This window comes from Lepeophtheirus salmonis, chromosome Z (assembly GCF_016086655.4).
Source record: "Lepeophtheirus salmonis chromosome Z, UVic_Lsal_1.4, whole genome shotgun sequence".
NCBI lineage: Eukaryota > Metazoa > Arthropoda > Copepoda > Siphonostomatoida > Caligidae > Lepeophtheirus > Lepeophtheirus salmonis.
In genome coordinates this window covers 280,090-288,096 of record NC_092584.1, presented here as the reverse complement: position 1 = coordinate 288,096, position 8,007 = coordinate 280,090, and the positions used below count along the sequence as shown (strand labels likewise).

Genomic DNA, 8,007 nt, shown 5'->3' with positions numbered 1-8,007 from the left:
GCGAAGAAAAAGTTATATTGTCTTTTCCCGTACATTCATTAGGTAGGAGGATTATCGAGGGCCTTGATATTAACTTATATGTATTGTGGCCGTTGTAAATATAATGAATGTCCAATGTAATCTTTTTTTTTTGCATACCAAGTGAAACTTTTACTTCCATTTTGAAAAATAAAGTCGTTAGATGGTAATTTCCTAATATGAAAGTATTTTTTTTTTTTGTTAGCTGTATCTGAGTAGAAAAGTGGTGAAATGCAAGAAGGGACATTATTCCTGATCATTACATTTCTATTATCACAAATATATAGATATCTGATGATACATAACATTCCTGTAGTTGTACGACTAGGATATAATGAAAATCCCAGAGTTGGACTAAGGAATGTTCAATGTACATGCCTTGTTGCTAATCAACGACACTGAAACCCACATCTGAAAAAAAAATCAATACTCTGATAATTATTGATCAAAGTAGATTACAATTGATTATTAGTGTTAACACACTGATAAGTATATTTTTCTAATTTTTAAGTCAATGGTAGTTCAAAAGTTCATTCAAGTTCAAGTTTTTTTTTGTTTTTTTTTAAATTAACATTACTTAATTTTTCTCTTTCTTATGTGTTTTTTCATTTTTATTTTTTTTTCTTTTCTTCTCAACACGTGAAAAAATAAAATGAACGCAAACTTACTTCATAGCTAATAAAAAACAATAATATTGAATTATAGACAATGTTAGAACTCTTAATGTGAGTTTGTTTATCACCTTAGTAGTGAAAAATAAAAATATATATTGATTGTTGTGAGCTGAATACAGAATCTAATATTCAGTGATATTTATGTATGCTAAAGGATTTCAAAGAAATTTAGATTTGAAGAAGATAATAAACTTTATTTGATGTAACTTTTTCTTCTAAATTCAATGATTTATTGATTATGACTGATGTATGTCTTATGTCCATTTTATGTTTTCACGTTTTGAGAAGGAAAAAAAAAAGAGGAATAAAAGTCTGTATTAATGATTATTCAATATTTATGTATGCGATGCTAAAATTATATAATTAAGTATTGTATATTTACATACATATTATAATTATAAATTAATTTGAATTAATTTAATATTTCTTACGTAATATAATTGTTTATCATACTTTTAAGTTTATACTAACATTTTACATTAGTGACATTATTCATATTAAAAGTTTTAACATTTTATAAATTCATAAAGTATATTTTATTCTAATTTAAATTATCATTGTAAATTAGGATAAAATATGTGATTGTATATCTTTCAGTTTAAATGTTTTTATGCCTATAAAGGCATTTACACTCAGTTCCCACTAGCAATGAGTCCTAGCTATTAGAAGGATGTGTTGAAAGCCATGTTTCTAAAATGATGACATAACATAACAGATAAAAATAATTAGTTACTTAAAACTAAATAGGACATTTTTTTTGGAGAAAAACTTAATATTGACAATGACTATACCAATAAGGCTTCTACAAACTATTTATCTTGTTGAGTTAATGCATAAAAAAATTATAAGACATTCAAAATAATGACGGATAACGAAATAAATAAGTTACTTACAAATCCAATAATGAAGTCAAGTAGCGAAAATAGAAAAATTAATTAAGAAAATTTGATTGGAATATTAAATGTTATATGCATTGGTAGGTGTGGAATACACATTTAGGAATGTAAATGGTATAAAAGCTTAAACATATTAACTTGATATTACTAATTTATAAACATTAATTCTTGAAGAAATAAATCCGCATCTAATTCATATCATATCCCTTTAATGTTACAAATTTACTTACTCAAAAAGTTCCGATAATAAACTCATTTTTGAATGAGAGCAAATCATTAACTTTAAGCTATATGGAAGATTTTAAAGGACATAATATTATTATTACAATCATTGGCGTCATGAATGGAGTATTGATTATTATTCTCATCTATCTACTGGGAATATGCAAGTGTTTGCTACGATATCAACGACATAAATTTAAACAATATGCAAAATTATATTGGTTAAGGAGAGTTAATTCTAGTTCATCAATAAATTTATTTTATTTTGTTTCTTAAATAATACAAATTATAATTATTATAAAATTATATTATACGATTATCCGTGACTTGTATTATGTAAAAATTCATTTTAATCTTCATGAAAATTAAATAAATTCCTTCAAATAAAAAAATAATTAATTAACATAACTTGAAGCACATAGATTTAACTACAGATTATATTTAGACTTATGTTAATAATTATGTACCGAAAATTATAATTAATTAATTAAAGTTACTATTGTGATGATTAATAGAAATATATAGGCTACATTGGTATGAATCGCAAATATGGTAGCTTCATGAAATGTTGTCAGGTGATAGATTGATAAAAGAGAAGGCTTTACAAAAAAAAAAAAAAATGGTTTGGAATTACCATTTCAAAAATATATACAATTATTCGTGACTTGAATTAATATTATTTTTATTACATAAAAATTCCTTCTTCTCCTGAAGAGATAGTTTGGCACGCACCATACAACATTTTTCACATATCTAGGATAAAAGTATTCCTTGACTCAAAGTGGTTGCTCCAAAGATGAGTCTTTAGCAGTTTTTGTACAAAAATAATAGATTGGCTAGAGATTCTTCCATAGTAAAATTAGAAAAACTGAAAATAAATATAAGTATATGGAACAATTGGATTAGTGCTTACAAATTAGATGATGTTTTTATCTTCACATTCATACTTATTTTATAATCTTTAATTTACAGTGTAAATTCATTTCTTTACTTGTTAAAAATATATACGTAATATTAACATAATGATATACATATGTTCTCTTAATAAAAATAAGTTTATTGAAAATGTTCAAAAACTTCATATATCCCTTCAATGCTATGATTTAACTACATAATACTATTCATAATTATTTTGTCTTCATCTTTTTCTTCTATATCTAATAAGGTACAATAAGTTTAATAGAAATACTATAGGGGACATTGAAAAGAATATGGAACTTTTTTTTTTGTTTTACATGACTGCAAAGAAAAAATGAATAATTTATTTTTTATATATTATATTCATTCCAAATGATTATTCTAGTTTTTTGTGTACTTAGAGACTTCATGGTTAAATTTATTAACATATTTTTGTTTTGAACAATTGTTAATTGTTAAATATCTACTTCTATTTGGTAATTATACATCTTTACAATAGTATACATATAGTGCATCATACTAAGTACTTTAATTATATATAAAATATATGTTATATCTATTACATATATGTATTATATTTTCACAGGAATTATTTAATGAATTTATTAACAATTTCATCTAATAAATTGATATTTTGCATTTACTATTTTAGACAAAAGGAAAAACTCATCAAAATCATAGTGAAGAAGAAATTGTTGAAGAAAAACATTTTCTTCATAACTTTACAAAAGTTCCTGAACTTATTAAAGTATGGGTCAATTCCATCAGAAGAAAAAACTACTAGGAGCCAAGAATCTGTAGTAATCATTTTCCTATTTCAATTTATATTCATGAAAGACCGGATACAAATTCAACTCGACAAAAAATATATAGTCCACGTAAACGATATAAAATAAAACCTGATGCTGTTCCAGCAGTATTTCCAGATATTCCACAAAAAAACTTGAGGAAACAAATTTTTCCTGAAAGGGCAACAACTTTATCTACTTCTACTAAAAGGTTATACTTTAGAAAATACATATTAACATTTCCACGTAGTTTTAAGTGCATTGTTATTTTTTTCAGACTTGAGCCAAATAGACTTCGTCTTAATTCTCAAATTGAATATTATGTCAAGAGGATGAGATAAAAAATTTCACAGATATAAATAAAAACTGTATAAATCCTGTTTGCCCACAGGCATTAATGTAATATATAATGAAGACTTTGTCATGTTTTTCGCCTTATCATCACAGGATCTTGTTCCTTACATTTTGTTAGGTTTAGAAGTGAATAATAACCTCTCTTTCTCAATTTTTTCAAAAGGACTTCCTATACCTCTTGTCGAAGTGAATTATATATGTTCATCAAAGAGTCGGATCCGTTATTCTGATACCAATAACATTTAAAAAAAATAAACTTGCTCTTATCAACACTTTCTTTAATCAAATATTATCAAAAATGTTAAATAAGTTTGCAAAATTTTTGTGTCTGAAGCAAACAGCCATTTTGATGTAAATAAAAAAAGGAAAAGTGCTTGCAAAAATTCTTTTAGCACTAAAATAATTTCAAAGTTGAAATCAGATTGAATAGTGAGTTAGCTCCTTTTTTTCCTTCAATGTCATTTGTATATTATTATATTTCTTTCATTATAAAATTAAGCTCAATTAAAATTATGTGTTAAGTTTTCAATAAAAAAATTAAATTTTGAGTACTTTAAAAAGAGTAAGTTATGACTTATGAGGTGTTAAAGTTTGTATTTACTTTATTAATATGATAAATCCATTTGCACTCTAGTAAAAAGAGCGTACGCCAAAAGAAGATATCCCTCCATATTCATTTCAGGGTTCCCTGATCCAAGAATACCCCCGGCTATACTGCAAATAGACCCTCTCGCACGCATTCCCTTCCTGTATTCTAAAAGATCGGCTTATGGATGTTTTATAATTATAAAAATTAAAATAACAAGGGACGTCTTAATCTGAGGATGTTCGAGAGGAAATTTCGGAGTTAGACTTAGATAAATTGCACGAACCTATTTGAAGTCCTTGATTCAGTTATTTTTGATTTATGGTAAACTAACTTGACTATTTATTTTATCTCCATGTGAAAAACCACATTTATATAGACTCTTGGTAAACATAAGACGCTTGAAAAAATGAATCATCCACCATCGAAAGAAGTTAAAGTTTCAGTTGATGAAGACATCAATTCCACAGAGAATTTGGACTGGCAATTAAATAAGAAGAACATGAATCAAAAGTGTACTTTTCCTTACCTAAATTCACATTTGGTGGATGTTACGTTCAACTTTGGATCTAAAGGAAATTATTTAAATATTATTAACAATGACTCCTCACTAGATAATTTTTGTATTTCTTAAATCCCTCTTTATATGCATATTGATGGGGATGTTAAAAGAGTGTCAATTATATTAATATTCATGATTACTGAGTTATCATTAATAGTTGTTAATTAATTATTTCCAATTTGTATATAGATCCTAAGGAAATTCCAGCGCATAAATTCATTTTGTCTCTTGGAAGTCCAGTGTTCGAGATAATGTTCAACGGTACCTTTAAGGAGTCAGTGGTGGGAATGGTACATATTGAAGTTCCAGATGTAGAGCTTGATACATTTAAGGCCCTTTTAGCACATCTTTACCTTGATAAGATTTTCTTGAATGAAAGTATTGTATTTGAGCTCTTGTAATACTCAAAAAAGTATATGTTGCCTTTTCTGACAAAGGAATGCATCATATATATGTGCAGTATTGTAAAATCACACAACGCCATTCTCTTAATGGGCAAGACTCGAGTTTATGATTATACTGAGTTCTGGAATACATGTTAGGATGTTATTTCAAGTCTTATGCAAGAGTCAATAGGGAATAAAGAGTCATTTTGTAAGAATGCCTGCTTGCTCTTTGTTCGGTTTCTAAATCACTTGAGTCACTGGACAGTTCCCATCCCCTGACATATCGTTTTCCAATGGAGTCTAAAGAAAGGAAGACTTAAAGACGTGTTTTGAGAAGAAAGAAAGGACTATCATCATCATGTGCTATGTTTTGAGCACTTCAGCGAAAATAACATCGACTCTGAGAATAATCGAAGAAGGAAGCATATTTTACCTGGAGCCATACCATGCAATTTATATCTTCGAAGGTGTCCAGACCAAGGACTACAACCAATTCCGTGAAGTCGAGAGAACAGCTAGCAGAGGAGTCTGACCTAATGTACGAGATTCGATAGTCCAAACTTCCTCAGGCAGTGAAACAGGAACCCTTTATGTCTCTGGTATGCGTAATGTTTTATATGGGTTGCTTTCCATATTTTAATCTCGACTACTTTCGTTTACAGGTGAAAGTTCAAGGATCCAATCTATTGTTGGGCAGACTACTGGCGAAAATGTTGTCCTAGTAACGTATGTTTTATCCTGACAGGAATTCAGACAAGGTGGAAACAATTAGTGACATTTAACCTAACTGTAAATTCGTTTGACCTTAAGAAGATCTATATATCTACATATAATCAAAACCATAATTTGTTCAGCACTCAACATCGGCTACAAGGTGGCTTCTTTTAGCAATGACAACCCGTAACCGTGATGAGGATTTCCTGTCTTATTGGTTTTTTTAATTAAATATATTCATCCATGCTTCCAGTCTCTAATCAGTGTAGTGGAAGACCACATTTAAGGACACATTTCTGTCTGTAATATTTTCTTGAAAAATAAAGATCAATAGCATATATATTAACACACTTGGTGGTAGAGAGTACATTTCTAGTATGCCTTTTGGTTCCTCTGCTTGCCCTCGGAGTACCAATGGTCACTTCCCGGTTGTGTACTCCACAGGCGTAGTGGTATCATGACGAATGGGAGAGGTAGGATCTACAAGGAGAGGAGGGTCATGATATTGTGGTAGAGGATGAGGTACTAAATCAATTATATCGAGGGAATCGTTGTGGAAGGAGTTTTATATATTTTAATATATACGAGTGTTTTTTGTGCTTATAATTAAACAATTATTTCAACAGCTACACTAATAGTTGTCATTGTATCCATAAAATCATTCCGTGTCAGGGGTATTCGCCTTGAACATTTTTGTTAATATTGAGCGATTTACTTCTAATGATAAATAAAACTTCTTTTAAAACAAAAGTAAATTTTAAATATACCAGAATTTATTGTATTATACAAAAGGAATCTTAATGAAACTTTTGAAGTTGAGCATCATAAATTAAAGCTTGAAACTTCTCAATCCCTTTACAAATATATAATTTCTATTAAAAATATGTTATTTTCAAATGACTTGAGGTTAAAAAAACAATCTTTGATGACTTAACTTTTCAAATATATATTTTTCATCAATACATAAACAGAAATACAGATTACCAGACAAGGAGTACACACGTTAAGAGAAAAAATTGAAAGGTGCTTTTGAGTTTTATATTATAAATTTAGACTTAGAATTAGTTGATTGCCAATTTGTACTCTGTTCAAAATTTATAGGAAATTGTTATTTTATTCAATTTATTAAATTTACATTAACAAAAACTAATCATAACATTATATTTAATATATACAAAGATATATTATATGAAATATGATGAACGATATACTAATTTGTTATCATTTATACTCTTATAGCTTCCATATTCTTTATTCTATTGAATCGTGTAAGCAAAAATACTCAGGGGCTTACATTATTAATGTTATTCTTAGTAAGTGGGGCTAAGATTAATTTATTTGGAAAATTATTATATATTTTGATGAAGAAATGAACGGCATACCATTACCAATGATTCTTTGCAAGGGATCCGTGATTCCTTGCAAATGATTTAAAACCTACGACACAAAGTTTGAACAATTGTGTCTCATTTACTTTATTTTGCTTTCTAATTTCTCAAAAACTCCAGTACAAGGATAAAAATTATAGAAACAAACATATTATAATATAAGTATTGTTTACGTTATTAATATCCATGTCGAAATCGTCACAAGGCGTAAATGTCACTAGAACTAACTCATTCATCTAGTCAATAATATGACAATGAGTTCGAATTTTTAATTGTATTTGAACAATCTGCTGTCTGGATATAGTTCTTTTTCGGTACTGTATGGAGACAGAATAAATATAAATACAAGACTGTCTCATAAAGTCCTGGAACCTATATGTATTTAAACATACAAAAATAAACACATAAAAGAAAATTTGCGTTTCTTAAAAAAATATAATTTAACATTTTAGTTCAAAATTAATTTCTTTCTAGTAGACCTAAAAACTCAAAAAATATCCA

General features: G+C 27.8%; 1 long non-coding RNA gene across 2 annotated transcripts; it reads right to left on the bottom strand.

Moving 5' to 3' along the window:
* Window positions 1-2,108: 2,108 nt before the first annotated feature.
* Window positions 2,109-5,182, bottom strand: LOC121130595 (uncharacterized). 2 transcript variants are annotated; one of them, XR_011783847.1, is made up of 3 exons: window positions 4,986-5,182; window positions 4,472-4,936; window positions 2,109-2,678 (listed from the first exon to the last, which is right to left on the bottom strand). It is a non-coding gene; the product is annotated as an uncharacterized lncRNA (long non-coding RNA). The 2 variants fall into 2 exon arrangements; XR_011783846.1 differs by having other exon boundaries at window positions 2,303-2,678; window positions 4,472-4,688; window positions 4,743-5,182.
* Window positions 5,183-8,007: the final 2,825 nt, after the last annotated feature.